The 18,533-nt window shown below is 48.5% G+C and overlaps 1 long non-coding RNA gene across 1 annotated transcript; it reads left to right on the top strand.

Moving 5' to 3' along the window:
• The first annotated feature begins 16,015 nt into the window (after positions 1–16,015).
• Positions 16,016–18,218, top strand: LOC110741476. The gene is made up of 2 exons (XR_002517716.2): positions 16,016–16,363; positions 18,029–18,218. It is a non-coding gene; the product is annotated as an uncharacterized LOC110741476 (long non-coding RNA).
• Positions 18,219–18,533: the final 315 nt, after the last annotated feature.

Below are 18,533 nucleotides of genomic sequence, written 5' to 3'. Positions count from 1 at the left end.
TTAATTATCGTGGGGCTGGGGAGTCACCAGGGGAAAAGGCATTTCTGTCATTTATTTACTAGTATTTACTCGTAGGGCAATAAATCAAAGTCACTGGTCCGCCAGGAGCAGCGGGAGTGGCGGCAGCTGTGCCAGTCAGAACGCTCTTTCTTAGGTGATGTGCACCTGGGGAGGGCAGCTTTCCAATGATCTCATGCGGTTCTTATCAGATTCCAGAGAAGAGAAGACAAAAGGAGGGGAGGACAGCCATAGTCGCCTGAGAGATACACGGTTATCTGGAACCGGATGGAAGGAACAGGGCGGGTGAGGGAAGCCTCTGCAGGAGGAGCCCCCAGAATCAGCCCACCTGAGGGCTGATCCATCCACCTGGGCAGGAGGCTGTTCCACTCCTGCCCAGCTCAACTCCCGAGGCCAAGGCCTTTTCTCACCATGGGAACAAAACAGCATTCAGTTCAGCAATGGTAAAAAAATAAAAATTAAAAAAAAAAAAAAAAAAATCCTTCCTGTGGTATAATGAAGAGATACGTGGCAGAGCTCCAGAAACAGACCTTGGCTGTGGTGGGTGATGGAGCGAGCGTGTTGAAGTCTGCACCTCGGCCACGCTGAACACACCCAGCGATTCCCCTAGTGTGAGGCCCCGGGTGACTGCTGCCTTCTGATGGGAGCCTCAAGGGGTCAAAAGCCGTCCTGGGAACCACACCCCTCCAAGGCTCTGCTCAGGACACTCCGGGGGGTCATTAGGAGCCGGAGTCTCCCCTTGTCTGCCATGCCCCCTTCCTCAGAGTATCTGTGTGTGCCTGCGCCAGGGACAGGTGTTGAGTTTGCTTGTTCCTTCATTCAGCAAATGCTTATTGAGCGCCTTAAGAAACCAGGACTTTCCCAGGCTCGGGGCACACAGCGCTGCCTTGGAGATGTGCTTGGGCTCTCCTCGCAGGACTTTAGACCTCACAGCTGAGGCGGACGGGCGGTAGGTCAGGGAGACACCCAGCTCCTCTGTGACTGCTGGGGAGGTGACGGACAGGGCTTTCCATCTCAGTGTCCTCAAATTTCCAAATGCCAAAAAGAGTTAAATTTTAGGAACACATTTTTTTCTCATCTCCGCTCCCAGGTAAAAGAGGCAGCCCGGGAGACACAGTTTCGGTAATGAAAACGGTATTTTCCAAATAATTTTGATGGTTCATGAGGACTGCTGGTTAGGGTATTGGAAACTAGGACTCCATGGCACATTCCATGTGGGGTAAAATACACATGGGATGAACATTGGAAACATGGGAATACGAAGGCGTGGGAATTGTAACTCTGGGGATAGAATGCTTATTTCTGAGATGTGTGTAGCAGTAAAAAGGAGGATATTCATTGCTGGATGGGAAGATGCATTTATTTTGCATATGAGCATTAGTAGAAGTAATTAACAACTAATAATGGCTAACATTTTCGAGTTCTTACTCTGTGTCAGACAGTATCTTTTTTTTGAACCGGAGTCTTGCTCTGTTGCCCAGGCTGGAGTGCAGTGGTGCGATCTCAGCTCACCGCAACCTCCGCCTCCCGGGTTCAAGTGATTCTCCCGCCTCAGCCTCCCCAGTAACTGGGATTACAGGCGCCCGCCACCATGCCCGGCTAATTTTTTGTATTTTTAGTAGAGACAGGGTTTCACCGTGTTAGCCAGGATGGTTTTGATCTCCTGACCTCGTGATCTGCCTAACTTTGCACATATTATCTCACTTAATTTCTTCCAATAATCATATGAAATGGGCACCCTTATAGATACCACAGGTGACACTTGCAGGCAAAGCCTCCCGGTTCCAAAGTGTCAGAAGCTGCCTCTGGGACGATTGCTTCCTGCGCACTCTAGGTTGAATGTGTGGGAACAGATGCTAAGTGACAGCTCCTCATGACGAAAAGCCTTGACGCAGAAAAGCCTCCGGTGAGCCCCATGTTACCACTTGTTGATTGGGTGGCCCTGACGAGTCGCTTCCTGGCTCTGCTGCCCAGGTTCCCTTCACTGGTTCACTCTGCCTCCCTCCTGCTTGGATGAAAGCCACGGGCCAGCGGCACGTACTGAGCACTTCTAGGGGAGACAAAGATGCGTGCAGTAAGGCTGTCTGCGGCCCTGAGAGCGTGCCTCGAGGGAGGACACAGAGCAGGGAGCACAGGACTGCAGCTCTGTGTGACAGCAGATGACAGCCGAGCATGCACAGGGACGCACCAGCGACCAGGAGTGAGCTGGCTGCATCTGGAGGGAGGATCATGACCCCAGGCGGGCGCGGCTGGACGCGGAGGGGCAGGCGGACGCGGAGGGGCGGGCGCGGCTGGACGCGGAGGGGCAGGTGCGGCCGCATGCCAGTGAGAGTGTGGTCACTCCCAGCACAAGTCCCGAGGCGGGAGTCCTTGAATGTGAGGTGAGGACTGTGGCCTGAGTGGCTGTCAGTGATGAGCTGGTGGCAACAGGATGGGACGTACAGGAGCCATGCTATCCGCCTTCCCATGTGTAATTAAGGTTAACTCCGGTGGCACAGGAGGGGCGGCAGCCATGGAAAGGGGTGGGAGGAATGGAAAGGGCGGAAAGTGGAGGCAGGTGCCCCTCTGAGTTTGTTTCCAACTGGCCTCATCTAAATCCACCTCTAGGTGGGTTTGTATTTTTAGTAGAGACGGGGTTTCACTCTGTTAGCCAGGCTGGTCTTGAACTCCTGATCTCGTGATCCGCCCACCTCGGCCTCCCAAAGTGCTGGGATACAGGCGTGAACCACTGCGCCCAGCCGTGGCCACGTCTTTTAATGTATATCGCATAACACAATCATTTTCCTGCATCTTTGTCTGGGTTCTCTCTACCCTACCCCATTAGCCTATATCAATGCAATTTAAATTACCCTCTACAGTCCATTCCATTTTAGCACAATAAAAGCTAAAGGAACTTAATGGCCAGCAATTGAGGGGTCTGGTGAAATTTTCATCTGGAAAAAGATGTAGAAGATAAAGCTTTTGATCAGCTTTGAGAGCATTCTTGCCTGCAGGCTGACCACAGTGGTCTGGACTTCCTCTGTGTTTATGGAAGGAGCGCTCCTGTCCTGGTCTTCCACCGCAAAGCCACAGTCACATCCGCAAGGCCTCCACTTTTAGTGCCTGCAACTGAAGGGCTCAAAGCGTTACATTTGTTCCCCGTAGCCCTCCCCTCATTTTAGTTTAGTATTTTTTTTTTACATTCCCATCCCCATAGGGAAAACCTTGGCTATTTTTGCCTAGATAAATGGTTCATCATCTATTGCAGTTGACTTCCTTTTATGATCAATTAGTTTGAGGTTGTCAGTGCTGCTTCAAAGCTGCTATGTATCTTTCACACCCCTCTACCCTGTAATTTATAAGCACTATGGGTTTCAAAAAAAGAAGAAAAAGAGAGAGAGAGAGAAAAAAAGAAACCCTACAGTACTTTTATTAGCTGCTGAAATGCATTAGGGCGCATACACTTTGAACTGCACAGGGGAAGATAACCGTGCCTGTAATTGGAATAACTCGCATCCGTCCCCTCTCGGCTCCCTTTAATAACCTCTGCATTGTTTTATCCCCAGGATTTATTGATGACCCGCAATGGCCCTCCCCTGGGCCCCCGCCCACTGGGGTGTTTGCGGGGGAAAGGGCAATGCACGTGGCCCTCTCCCTGACCTGCGCCTCTCCATAAATCAGAGCCTGCCTTCGCCGTGATGGGGAGCCAGATGGCAGCTGTTGTTGGAGGAGCTCAACAGGAATCCGGGCCTGTGATCTTTCCTGTTGCTAACAGGCCTGATTTTTTATGGCTGTCAGCATGCTTGGAACAGCCAAGGCAGGCACGAAGGGAGGCCGGGAGGGCAGGGCCCGGTGGCCCTGGATCTGCGCTTTCTTCTCCCAAGGGGGCCAGCCACAAAGGTCTCTCCCTCTTCCTCCCTAGCTGGGGGACTTGGCCTTATATGCTGTTTCTGAAGACGTTTCCTAGGGTGTGCGAGTGACGAAGCTAAATGTAACCAAACACCTTCTAGAAAGGAAAATGGCGGCCAGCTTCCCTTTGTCGATGGTTCATGGACCCTTAGCGTCGTGGTCCTGTCTGAAAGGCGACAGCTGCCCCTTTCCACTGGGGTGATGTCTAAAACAGTCTGGTCCTAAATACCTTTGATGCTGAAGTGAAAACCATTTCTTAAAACTACTCGGTGAGTCAGCCGGGCATGGTGGCTCACGCCTGTAATCCCAGCACTTTGGGAGGCTGAGGTGGGTGGACCACGAAGTCAGGAGATCAAGACCATCCTGGCCAACATGGTGAAACCCGGTTTCTGCTAAAGTACAAAAAATTAGCCGGGCGTGGTGGTGGGCGCCTGTAGTCCCAGCTACTAGGGAGGCTGAGGCAGGGGAATCGCTTGAACTCGGGAGGTGGAGATTACAGTGAGCGGAGATTTCATCACTGCACACCAGCCTGGGTGATAGAGCAAGACTGTCTCAAAAAACAAACACACACAAACTACTTGGTGAGTCCAATGTTTGGATGTTTTGCTTTTTCAGAGTATGGGCAGAAACTGCAAGGAAGATGAGAAGGTAGGACGTAAGGGGACAGGATGAAAGGCAAAGAGCTTTCCAGACACAGAGAGAAACCCCAACCAGTTCTGAGGTGCCTACCTGGGGGTATTCGCTGCAGAGATCAGTTCTTGAGGTGCAGCAGTGCCACGATGGGTGCATGGGCCTGGGTACCAGTGGGCACAACAAGATGATGGGCAGTCCCTGTGTGGTCCGCAGTGTGCCTCCAACAGGCTCGGCCTCCAGCAACAGAGCCAGCCACAGGGCAGGGCTGTGTGGCCAGCACCGTATAGCTTGCAGAAGTCTGGAGGAGACAGGCATAGAATCCCAGAAGCAGCCCAGCGCTTTTATAGGGCAGAGAGCGAGTCTATTCATGACGGCTTGAAGCCAGTCTCAGACTCTAGGGATGCTAAGCTTACACGGAAAGCAGACATACCCAAGATACCACATCCAGAATATTCCAGGGGACAATCCAGGTTCTTAGAGACATTAGGTGCTGGCTGGAAAAAAGTCATCCAGATGTTTCCCAGGAAGGGTGGATGCACACTTCTCTGCAGTCCAGTCGACAGGAGCAATGGGAGCAGAGGTTGCAGTGATGTGAATGTGGCTGGAAGAGGCCACAAGCCAAGGAGTGCAGCAACCTCTAGAGCTGAGAAACAAGGATATGGGTTCTCCCCAGAGCCTCCAGGATGCGTGCAGTCCTGCAGGCACCTTGATGCTAGCCCACCACGGCCCATGTTGGACTCCTAACTTCCAGATCTATAAGAAATAACTTTGTGTTGCTTTAAGCCTCTAAGTTTTTGGTACCTGTTACAGCAGTCGGCCTCTGTATTTGCGGGCTCTGCCTCCACTCATTCAACTAACCATGGGTAGGAAATATATAAAAGAAAACAATAAAAAATAACAGTACAACAATAAAAATAATAGAGATTAAAAGGAATACAGTACAGCAACTATTTACCTAGCATTTACATTGTCTTCGGTATTGTAAGTCATCTGGAGATGATTTAAAGCATTGGGAGGATGTGTGTGGGTTATGTGCAAACACAACCCCAGTTTACATCAGCAACCTGCACACCCTTGGAGGTCCTGGCACTGATCTCCCACAGATTCCAAGGGACATAACATCTTCATGCAATGGCTTTTCCCTGTGTTAATTTCACTTTTTTAAAAAAACATTTTTCCCCTCGTACAAACTCTCAGTCTCCCTGTGACTGAACATCGCCAATGATGTTCTGAATAACTCAGGTGAAAAGTGAAGGACTGAGGTGGAATTCGTTGTTTGAGAACAGATCTAACAGCCAGAACAAGTAAGTCTTGCATAGGAGAGCCAAGTTGGGAGCCAGCGAGGAAGGATAAGGGGCAGGGACTCAAAGCAGGTGATCCACTTTCCCTTTGGGGGTAATTTCACTGGCATGGGGTGCTTTGTACAGGGCCTTCCGGCCATCTCTGTCTTATAGGTCTGGACCAGTATTTGAGAGAGAAATGACTGAATTTTCTTTTTCTAACTGATAAATCCAATTTAAGGAAGCAAATAAGCACACACAAGTACAGGCATGCAAAAGCCCCACATATGATTTGATCCCTGCTGATGTCATACCTGAAGTGTTGAGGTTGGCTTTCACACAAGCTGTTGCACAGGAACGCAGCCGCTGACAGTGGGTTAAACATGGGTGTGGGGTCCGAGAACTGGGGTGAATCAATGGCCTCTCTTCTTTTTTTTTTTTTTTTTTTTTGAGACGGAGTCTCGCTCTGTCGCCCAGGCTGGAGTGCAGTGGCGCAATCTCGGCTCACTGCAAGCTCCGCCTCCCGGGTTCCCGCCATTCTCCTGGCTCGGCCTCCCGAGTAGCTGGGACTACAGGCGCCCGCCACCTCACCCGGCTAATTTTTTTTTTATACTTTTAGTAGAGACGGGGTTTCACCGTGGTCTCGATCTCCTGACCTTGTGATCCGCCCGCCTCAGCCTCCCAAAGTGCTGGGATTACAGGCGTGAGCCACCGCGCCCGGCCCGGCCTCTCTTTTTATTAGCTAGGTGACCTTGAGTAGTTCATGACTCTCTCAATCTCCATTTCCACGATGTGGTCCCACCTTGCAGCATTGCTGAAAATATTAAATGCCACTGATGCCCACTGTGCCCTTATCACAGTGCTGGGCACATAGGCACGCAGGCACACAGGCATGCTGCACGACTGTGAGTTTATGTTAATAATTATTTGTTATGTTAATAATATTATGATTATTATTATTATATTTTATTATTACATAATATATATGATTATTATATTGTTATAGTATTATAACATAACAATATTATGTTAATAATATTTGGCAGAACTAAATGCACGGCTTAATTATTCTTTTAACCCAGGTCATAATCTAACCCACAGATGATGAAGGTGGTGATGATAAAAACAGCCAGCATTTATTAATCACCTGTCATGTGCCTGCCAGACACTCTTTCAAACCCTTTACATATGGAGTAATGAAAGCCGAGGGTGTTTGAGTAGCTTGCCGGGTCACCTTGCTAGGCAGTGGCAGCACTTCCTGGATTCGATCCCAAGTGGTCTGAACCCAGAGCCTGACTGGCCTCTTGGTCGTGCTACCATTCCAGGGAGACCTGTCCCGTGGCCGGACTAGGCACAGAAGGGCCAGCAGATCCACTTCTGCTTCTGATTTCCTTATGATCAGTGAGGCGCCCTGGACGTTCTCCTTAGGATTAAATGACACTGACTAACATCTTGGAGATGCCAGCCAAGAAAAGTCTTGGCTTTCGATGGAATCTGGGAGGAGAGGTGGAGGAGGCAAGTTGATTCTTTAGCCGGGTGAGTTTTGGGCATTTCTCCAGCATCGTGGTTGGGGCAATCCCTGCGACTTCTAGTGATTGCTTGGAACGATTCACCTTGGCACTGCCTTCCGGACACAGGGTGAGTACCAGGGTGCTCACCTTTACTGAGTAAGTCATTGCCATGATTGGAACAGGAACTACTGTGCTTTCCAGGATGTGGGAAAATGCGGACGCTGAGCTCAGAGCAAGCCACCTTAAGGAAGAGGGTGACAATTTGGGGAGCTGACATTTGAAAAAGTACAGGACAAGTAGGAATTAGGGAAAATAGGTAATACCGAATATCCTGGACATCAGAGAACAAAGTTATCACGAACACCCAGGAAAGACTAAATCCTGGAAGAGGTTAAAAATCCAAAAACTGGAAAGAGAAGTGAACACCATGATTAAAACTCCAGATCTGTGAGGAGACCGGACGCGGGAAGACTCACGGATGAAGTGGGTAGCTGGGCTCAGTAAGCTCACATCGCCTTCCCCGCTCAGGTTCTCTGATTCCCTCAGCACTTCACATCACATAAGCTGTTGGGATTTCCCTTGCTCCATATAGTAGCTGCTCCATGTGACCCGAAGGAAAAGTATTTCAGAACAGTTTCCAAACCAACTGCATCCTGCCTGCCCCCCAGTCCTATTGTTTGAGGAATTCTTTCATTTCTCTTATTCAACCAACTTCTCTCTGCCTCTTTTTCTCTGATCTCCCTTCCTTTTCCTACTCCCTCCTTCCTCCTCTCCTTCTTCTTCCTCTTCCTCCCTCTTCCCGCTTTCCTTCTACATTCTCTGCTTAAACTTCTGACTACTAGAATAATTTAATTTCCAATAGGATACAAAGAAAATGACCTGGCTTGGAAGATTTCCATGCCATCTGATATCACCTTCACACTGCATAGTTGGCAGTGCCCAGGGAACTGAAGTAAAGACATGAGTCTTCTGTTGAACGAAAGGATAAATAAAAAAAAATTTTTTTTGGCTGTCATACTTTCAGTTTAAAGCTCGCAGTTTTATTTTCATAAAATAAAAAAAGTGAATTGCTTATGCATTGCAGGGTGATTAGGCTGTCCTTGAGGTTTGAGAAAAACAGAGTATAATTTAGTTCAAGCTCATGTTTTGATTCCATAGTGGGAAGGCTGCAGATTTCCACTGCACAATAATAACATTTCAGCCGTGGCTTCTGAACCTGGGGGCGCTGTTGCTATAAATATTATTTCCATTGGATTATGTTGTGTTGAGGCCTGGATTATGTTAATATTTTAAAAGTCTTATCTCAGCTCTTACATGTTTTACATACCAGGAAGAGTGTAATGGGGAAGCCAAGGTTATGTAGACTAAATGAACTGCATTAAAATGAGCTGTGCTTTCTCCCTGGCTGGTTACAGTGTAGATTGGGAGAGTCAGCAACTCTTGTCTCAGAAGCAACCACACAGAGTCAGCAGGAGCCTGCGGGAAAGGGAGAAAACCTAAGCAGACAATGGAAACTCGGGAGGAGCAGAACTCACAGAGGCCAAGGACAGAGCGAAATAAATGAGTGGCAGAAGAAATAGGGCAAAGTTGATTTTCTACCCTCTTAATCCCTTCTTACATAGCCCAAATATCCTATTCAGTACTTCATTCATTCATTCATGCCACCCCCATCCTATTGTCAAGAGAGATTTAGAGACAATAGAACCTCAAAAACAAAAGCAATGGCGTGAATGAAATGAATGTGGGGAACATGCAGAATGCAACCGAAGGCATGAAGCCAATAGGAAGTTGGACAGTGGGATGTTGGTGGAGGGTTTTTTTTCAGTTTGACGCAATCAAATTTCCTGTTTTGTGAACTTTGGTTCTTGTTGGCCTAAATGCATTTTTGATGCTTGCTAAAAAAAATAGGATAAATCCAACCACTTTGTTTATTTTCATATTCCTCATTTCAATGGTAATAATGGTGGGATTAGGGAATGTAGAGAGAGGCAGCTCTGCAGGTGTGACGATAAAGAGAGTTCACGGGGGATGGAAATCCGATGGGAAATGCAACAGAAGATGGATCCGGGGAAGCGGAAAAGGAGAAGAGGAAGCACCAGAGACAGCCATGGGGTGCCGTGTCGGGGAGGACCCCTGACCTGGGCTTCCCCAACGTCCTGGGTGATGGGCAGCAGAAGCTTCCAGACTCCACCAGAGGCTCTGTGTAGCCTCTGTCGCCTCAAGAGTCTATCAGTTTCTCCCTAAGTTCCCAACACGCAGTAGATGTTCCATAAATGCTTGTTAGACTCAGCTAAACTAAACCACTCAGGTCTAAAAGCGATAAATAGAAGATCCGCAAGGACAAAAACCATACATTGTGTGAAATAGATAATAAAAAGTAATCGTAAGACAAATCGTAAAGGACGAAAACAAGGGTGTCTTTCAGATGGTGCATGGGTCTTTCCTTCCAGAGTGGAGAAAGCACATGCGTCCTGGGCTTCCACGGCGCCGTGTCCTGTCTCCACAGCTCACAGAAACCTGGGTTGTAAGTGACCTGCCGGGTCATCCTCCTTCCAACTGGACTTGGAACTTTGAGCAGATGGCGAGTGTGTCTGTTTCGTTGGCTGCTGTACAGTGAGTCTAGCGCGAGGCCTGGCTGATCATGGCTGCTCCATATATGTTATGTTGAATGAATGAGAAAACGAGGCTGATTTAGAAGGGGCTCGTGAAGAAATAGGGGGAATTTAAAAAAACTCCTAAGGGCAGCAAAAGATGTTGAGACAGTTTGGATGAAGGAATTTAACTTGAAAAAAAATTTGTTTTTTTAAAGCTCTGTAGTAAAAAAAGGAAAGAATGTTATCAATAATAAGAAAAATTAATAAAGATGCATGTATAATCTCCTGGCATTTTCACTGCTTTATCTGTAAAATGGACTTAATAGTATCAACCTAAGAGGTTTTTTTGGTGAGGATTAAATGAGAGTATGTGTAAAATGTTCAGCATTTGTTGGCCTTTACAATTAATTAATATTGTTAAGTTGAAAATGATAAAAGCCAATTTGAATTTATGGAAAAAGAAAAAAAAAGCAGGGGGTTCCTTTACCTACAGTGTAGACAAGCCAAGAGGAGGGCAGGGTGGGTGTGGGAGCTGGGAGGGCCTACCGGTCCCCTGGGTGTGTTGGCTTCGTCCTAGCCATCCACAAACCTGCCACCGTGGTCCCAGCCGCTCCAGGCCCGCGTCTCAACAGCTTCACAGGTAGAGAGGAATGGACGTCTCTTAATTCAGCAGACCCCGAGGTCTTTGAGGAGCCTCATCTGAAATGTGTGCTCACCTCTCTGCTCCGCACTGCGGCCAGAGACGGGATGCACCATGGCTACCTTTAGCTGGGTCACATGCCCACCTTTCAAACAGAGACAGAGGCATTGAGGAAATCCCTGTAGACCCGGCAGTTGCCCCAATTTGTGTCTAGGATCTTCAATCCGTGAAAGCTATGAATGGTGTTAGCGAGAGTAAAATGCAGTGGAAAAGGCAACGGGAAGGAAACGTGTAGCTTTTCCTCACGACTTCCACTCTGTACCCAGTTAGTAAGCAGGTGCCCGCCACTGGCTTTGCATCTTGACCGCCTGTCTCTGCTAAAAATTCAAAAATTAGCCGGGTGCAGTGGCACACATCTATAATCCCAGCTACGTGGGAGGCTGAGGCAGGAGAATTGCTTGAACCCGGGAGGCGGAGGTTGTGGTGAGCCAAGATCGAGCCATTGCACTCCAGCCTGGGTGACAGAGCGACTCCCTCTCAAAAACAACAACAGCAACAACAACAACAACAACAACAACAATTCCACAGAGGCAGGCATCACAGCTTCTATTTCCCCTTGCGTACCTCACATTAGACAGAGTGCCATGTTCCCGTGTTTACTGAGTGCTTTTTAATAACAAATAGATAAACAGATCAGTAACATCATCCAACATCACCCAGTTTGCAAAAATGAAACCATCGTGTCAAACTGGTTTCTGTGAAAGTAACTCGCTGAAAATAACGGAAAGTTTTGCCTCAGAAAATACATCTCCTGACCTAGTTTAAAGTCCTATTTGGATGCCACAGATGTTCAGCTCTACCAGTGTCGAAGCTTCCTGAAGACACAGGAGACTTGGCCTCTGAGAAGGTTCCAATTAAATGACTTCTTTATTGTTTTAAAGTAAGCTATTCTAATATTTCTCAGCGAAAGATTAATTTATCCCCTTGTATGTCAACCCTGAGCTCTTTTTGCTATTCCTAAGCAAAATCTAGTCTGAAAAGGCAGCATAGAGATCCAAAGAACGCACTGTCAAAGGAGCTCACCAGCAAGACCGCAGTAACACAGTCCCTGGAACAGCTCCGCTCCAGGCCACCCGGTGGAGTGAGCGGATTCATGCGGTCCTGAAACGGCTCTTGAATACAAGGTGAGCTTTGAATCATATTTTAAAGAAAACTGGGGCCAGTCATGGTGACTCACAACTGTAATCCCAGCACTTTGGGAGGCCGAGGCAGGTGAATCACGAGGTCAAGAGATCGAGACCATCCTGGCCAACATGGTGAAACCCCGTCTCCACTAAAAGATCAAGATGAGCCTGGCCAACATAGTGAAACCCGTCTCTACTAAAAATACAAAAAAATTAGGCAGGCTTGGTGGTGGGTGCCTGTAGTCCCAGCTACTCTGGAGGCTGAGGTGGGAGGATTGCTTGAACCCAGGAGGCAGAGGTTGCAGTGAGCCGAGATTGTGCCACTGCACTCCAGCCTCAGCCTCAGCAACAGTGCGAGAATCCATTTCACAAAAAAAAAAAAAAGTTAGAGCCACGCAATGAAGTCAAGAACAGAGCAGGAAACTGGAAAAAGAAATTATCTACTCACAAGCATGACTTTTAAAGCAAGACAGCTCTCTTCTTCTCTGCCTTTGGAACGATATATTCTTCTGAGATTAATGAGGGGAAGGGAGGGGACCTGTGAGATTGGATGGGGAATGGCTGGGAAGTTGCTCCAGTGATCTGCCTTCTCTCTTTGGGCTGTGCCCAGAAGCAGGATTGGCATGAGAGGTTGGCACCCAGAGAGGGGCTTGGGAAGCCAGGGCCAGAGGATCCGAGGTGTGAACACTTGGAGGATGCGGACAAGCTGTGGAAACTTGAGATCTCTCAGAGTAGCAGAGACAATCCCGGGGTGGCTGGAGAGAGATAGGGGAGTAACTGGAAGAGGCCACCAAACATGTGTGAGGCACTTTGAAAGCAGCATCCAAGGGTCAGTCTGGATTTACCAAGGTGATTAGAGTGAAAAAGCAGTGAGAGGGGAGGGAGGGAGAAAAACAGCAGGAGACAGAGGGAAGGAGAGAGGAGGGAGGGTACGGCTTGGTCAGGACAGTCTAGGTAATGCTTTAGTAACAAATAAATCCTGCACCTCTGTGGTTAAATAGCCAAGGGTTGCTTTTTGCTCCCTTGCACGTCAGCCTCCCAGTCACTCAGAGGCCCAGCTGAGGGCATGCCATCTTGAGATATGTTATCACCATCGAAAAAGCAGGACAAGAACTGGCAGTTCTGGTTTTCAAAGCTTCCTCGAGGAAATGGTGCACATCTCTCCCACTCACATTTCATTGCAAGAACAAATCACATGTGCAACGATTTCAAAGGGGTGGAGAAGGTCAAGCCTATCATGTTCTGGAAGATACGGGACCAGACACTTTGTGAACAGCCCCACGGCTGACACAGGGAGGAATGGCGACTGCACAGTCCCGGGACAGCTGCTGTGACGACCTGGTGCCTGCAGAGAGCTCGCCCTGAAAAGGATGCTCTGCCATCACCACCTCGGGACAGGTGCTGGCCCTCTCGTCTCAATAAGATGTATTTCATATTTCAAATTCTCAAGCTTAACACCCTACAGTTTTCAACGTAAAATTAATCTTCATCTGCACAAATATTAAAATCTGTGCCTAAAGAAACGGTAATCAGTGAAGGAGGCCTGTATTGTGTTCTGGGGCGAGTCATCTCTGCTGAATGAAGGGCTGTGTGACGATAGAACATTCTTCGGGAGGTGGAGGCGTCAGATTGAGAGGCTGCCACAGTTTAGTGAAGACTTGCCACGGGGACTCCCAAAGAGAGGCACTGTTGCATTGCGTTCTGTGGGAGCTGGTCCACAGTCAGGGCGCGGCAGAGCCGCGGGGGCCAGCAGCCCCCAGCGTGGGCAGAGAGAGTGCCCGGGGAGTGGGCTGGGGGCTGATCAGATGTGTGCCTCTCTCAGGCTCTGTGTTTTGGTGGTAAAAGGCAATTGGGACAGTGATCTGTCCCCTGCCTGATAATCAGCGCCAAAATCAAGGAAGTCACACGTCCTTCAGGGATTAAAACGTAAGACTGAAACACAGTGGTGTGGAGCGGTCATGTGCAGTGGGTGCTTGAAGGAGACGGGGTGACCCTCAAGCCACCAAGACCTGTATGTCCCTTAGTCATCCATCAAAAGCTTACTGGGCACCTCCTATGGACCGAGGATGTTGTGGACACTTGAGGCGTAGTGATGGGCAAGATAGACGTGCTGGATGCTCTGATGTGCCCCCAGATCCCCCTGAAGGAAGGACACTGCTGGGGATGTTGGTGGCAGGGAGTCCTCAGCTGTCAGCCCTTTTTGGGGACTGCCTGAGCTACAGGGAGCTGCTTCCCTCAAGATCACAGCTCCAACGAGGAGCACAAAGCCCAGAGGTGTGTGTGCTGACCTGGGACAAGGCCGCAGGGCTAGCCCACCCTCAGAACTCCCTGAGGGACTGGCTGATGTTTCTGGTGAGCTGGATGTGGTGTGTTTTCCTCCTGCCCAGTCCTATTCCCTTCCCTTCTCTTCCCTTCCCAAGATGGGGGTCCTGAGAGTACACCCCGGTAAATCTCCATCCTTGTCTCTGACAGTCTGCTTCCCTGGGAGTCCAGCCTGTCCCAGACACAGCCTGTCCTCACGGAGTCTACACACTAACGAGGAAGGCAAGTACCAAACAAGTAAACAAACAAGCAAATGTCAGACGGCGATACGTGTTATGAGGAAAATAAAACGGTGTAACAGGGTGGTTACAGAAAAGGCAGCACTGGGTGGAGCCGTCTGGGAGGGTTTGGTGGAGTCATGATATTGAGCAGAAACCCGATTGATGGAAATCTAGAGGACAACATCCCAGATAGAGAGAAGGACAAACATAAGGGCCCTAGGACCGACAGAGGTCTGGTACATGTGAGAAAGGAAGAGAAGTGCCTTATGGCCAGGGTGATGTGCACAAGGGGCAGTCACCATGGGCTCAGTGAGGTAGGTGGGGGCAGGCCACTTTGGATTTTACTTAAGGGCAATGGGAGAAAGAGGGATCCTAGTCCATACAGGGGCTTTCTGTGATTGAGAAAAAGGAATTCCTTTCTTAAGTAAAAAAATAATAATAATAATTCCACGAATGACCAGTTCAGTGCATGACTTGAGCAGCCATTCACAATGTCCCTGCACGGGATAGAGGGACCTGCGAAAGGCTGAGCCCTCAGCAGAGAATGTAAGCAGGAGAGGAGAGGGGAGTGAGGAGATGGAAGAGTGTCAGCTCTGGGGTTCAGTCAGCAGTGTCCGGCCTAGTTTGCCCAAACAATCATTCTATAATCCAAACTGCTGTTTAAATCGATGGCCAGACACACGCACCCTATTAGGAATTCGGCAAAGCTGCTTCTGGGAGGAGGCACTCCTTGACTCAGCCTGGCTTTCTCAGCCTGCTCACTGGTCGCCCCTCAGCATGGGGTACACATGCCTCAAGAGTGTGCCTCTGCCTCCCACAGACCCCCCAACCTGTACATGCCCCAAGTTGTCTATCACAGCTGGGAGGCCTGTGTTTCTTTGGATGGTTAGCTCCATATCTCTAAATAATAAGCTCCATGTCTTATATCAGGTAGAAATTACATTCAGCTGCCAGCACAGAGAGCCAGCAAAAGTTGCCTAAACAAGATAAAGATTTGTTTCTCTCTCACGTAAGAGAATCCGTAGGTAAGGAGCAGAAAGATGGAAGGAAATCGGATCCAAATGATTATGGATCTGCCGTAGCAACCCTGAAGTCCCCACGTCTGGCAAGAAAGAGGCAGGAGAAAGGAAAAGGGGGATGTCCGGTTTTTTGACTTTTTAAGGAGCATGTTCATAAGTCCCACCAACAACTTCGGTGCAGACTTTATTGGCCCTAACTTAGTTACCTGTGTCCTTGCCATCTCTCTCCTGATACAGGTATATCACTATTGTCATTAAATTAAGAATGAAAATTTCTATATATATGTATTTTTTAGATGGAGTCTCACTCTGTCATGATCTCAGCTCACTGCAATCTCCAACTCCCAGTTCAAGCGATTCTCCTGCCTAAGCCTCCAGAGCAGCTGGGATTACAGGCACCTGCCACTGCGTGTAGCTAATTTTTTGTATTTTTAGTAGACAGAGGGTTTCACCATGTTGGCCAGGCTGGTCTTGAGCTCCTGACCTCGTGATTCACCCACCTTGGCCTCTCAAAGTGCTGGGATTACAGGCGTGAGCCACCGTGCCTGGTTCTCAAAATTTTTATTTTTATGACTATGTGGGTATTGTTTGCTCTAGTTTCATGAAATGAATCATTTCTTTTCTTATAAAGCTTTTTGTTTTTCCTAGAGTTGTGAATAGGCTTTGTTTTTGTACTGTCTGCTATCATCACAGCGTCAGCCTCCCTCTCCTCCTGTCTCTGCAGTCTCCGTCATATCAGGTATTCTCTCTTTCTTCCTCACAAAGGCCTCCTCCTCTGTGGCCGAGAGCAGGGTCCGCAGCACAGCCGTTATTCCTGGACTTGCTGTTACCACTCTCATGTAGGCACTATTTCCTGGGTTCCACGTCTTTTTCCTTCATTTACTGGAACTTCTTTTTGCTGGAACTTTCCTGCTTGATTACTCCTAGACCAATAACCCAAGAGGTGCTGGTCCAGGCCCCAGACATACACAGAAGAATGAAGCATCATCCCTGCCCTGAAGGGTTTCACAGCCTGCTGGTGGGGAAGACGTGTGGAAAGATACATACTAACGGGTAAGTGCGCTTACGTGCTCTGTGAGCAGGACAATGACATCTATTCGTGGGATCAGGCAAGGCTTCAGAGCAAAGGTGACACCAGGTTTCGCAAGAAGACTGGGTGTTTGCTCACTGGAGATGTGGAGGAAGGCAATTCCAGGGAGAAGTCACCGCATAGGCAAATGCGCGAAGGCATGACAGAGACAGCTAGCAGAACGGTGAGCTCAGTGACGCTGAAGCATAGAATACGTTGCGTAGGTCAGGGCTCAAGCTTGAAGAACCAAGCATGTTTCCAAAGTTGCACACAACCCATTTATAAACTGCTGAGCATGTCTTATTTGCAAGTTGTGAGTGTCCTAAGCAGGTCTGTAGAAGTGGACGGGGCATTTAAAAACCCAAACATTTCTGCCCAGAAAATCGGGTCTCTTCAATTCTGATTGCCAGCCTTTCAGTCCCCATTCAGACAGAGGAAGCAGAAGGGTTTCCATCAGACCTATACAGCACTCAAGGACAAATTGCTTGAGTTTTCTCAAGAGATAAAGACTTTTTATTACAAAGTAACAAAGCATCATTGGTTTAGTTAATCTAGTATGCAAAATCTTGGGTGTTCTTGTGCTATGAAATGTTACGATTCAAAATAATTCAGGCTCTCTGTAGCACTGCAAACCTCCCCTGCCTGCAAGTGCTAAAATGTTTCTTACTTAGACTCACACTTCGCTTTTCCTTCAAAACACAGAGCTTGCCCAAGTCACCGAGGGTAAAGACCTCCCTACCCCTTTCCCACCTTTTTGGATTATTGGTTTTTTTCTATATTTGTCACATTTCTAAGTGCTTCAAAGGGGGCTGGGGCAGACATAACCTCACCTCATAGACTCCTTCTGGCTCCACATCACAAGTCTCCTGGGTATTTTTACATTATTATTGGTTGAAACATTTTAAAAATATCTTTCCTCTATAAATGTGTGTGTGTGTACAGCTTCCCTGTCTCCCTGAAATGCCCATTTATAGGTAGGAAGTAGCCAGTTGCACAACTGTTTTATGAGAGGCTCATACCTCAGAAAAACTAGGGTCGCACCCCTTCCTATGAGAACCCAGAAAAAGGTTCTTTATCCTCATTGTCTTTTCAAATCGTTTTTGCCGTTATAGATCAAGGTGTTCCAGTGATTTTGTCAGGATAGCGTTTTAGAAAAGAAGAATCAGGGAGGAAAAGAGCCAGTTAAACGGGTTGAAGGAACTGTGGGAAGGTGTGTACGTGAGTGGGGAGGGGGGGGGCCTCACACGAATAATATTTGAATTTTTTTTTTTGGAGGCAGTCTTGCTCTGTCGCCGGGCTGGAGTGCAGTGGCGGATCTCAGCTCACTGCCAGCTCCGCCTCAGGTCACGCCATTCTCCCCTGCCTCAGCCTCCCCTGTAGCTGGGACTGCAGAAGCCCGCCACCTACATGGCCCAAGCTAGTTTTTGTATATTTTTTAGTAGAGACGGGGTTTCACCGTGTTAGCCAGGATGGTCTCCATCTCCTGACCTCGTGATCCGCCAGTCTCGGCCTCCCAAAGTGCTGGGATTACAGGCTTGAGCCACCGCGCCCGGCCTTAATATTTGAAATTTACCTCTAAACTTGAAACCTGGTTGAAAAATGTTGTTACAGAAATTCAAAAGTATTGGGTTTCATTTGTTTGTTTCTAGCGGATATCACAGGAGCACCGGTCAGATGCCGGGTGTTTGCCACACAAGCGAGCCAGAGGAACACGAAGGCCCTGCCATCAAGCAGACCTTGGGGTCCCTAGACCAGGAGTCCTTCAGAGGGGCCTGCCACGCTCCTCACGTTTCAAAATGATTTTCTACCCTGAACATTACACTGTCTGTCAAGTTCAAAGAGCCTTCGTGTTTTGTTTGAAACAGGGTCTTGCTGTGTCACCCAGGCTGGAGTGCAGTGGCACGACCTCGGCTCATTGCAGCCTTGACCTCCTGGGGTCAAGGGATCCTCCCACCTCAGCCCCCCGAGTAGCTGGGACTACAGATATGTCCCACCACACCTGGCTAATTTTTGTATTTTTTGTAGAGATGGGGATCTGCCATGTTGCCCAGCCAGGTTGGTCTTGCACACCTGAGCTCAAGCAATCCTCCTGCCTCAGCCTCCCAAAGTGTTGTGATTACAGGTGTGAGCCACTGTGTCTGGCTGCAGAAGATT

The sequence above is a fragment of the Papio anubis genome, chromosome 13 (assembly GCF_008728515.1).
Source record: "Papio anubis isolate 15944 chromosome 13, Panubis1.0, whole genome shotgun sequence".
Classification (NCBI taxonomy): domain Eukaryota; kingdom Metazoa; phylum Chordata; class Mammalia; order Primates; family Cercopithecidae; genus Papio; species Papio anubis.
This window is presented reverse-complemented; position numbering and strand designations above follow the sequence as displayed.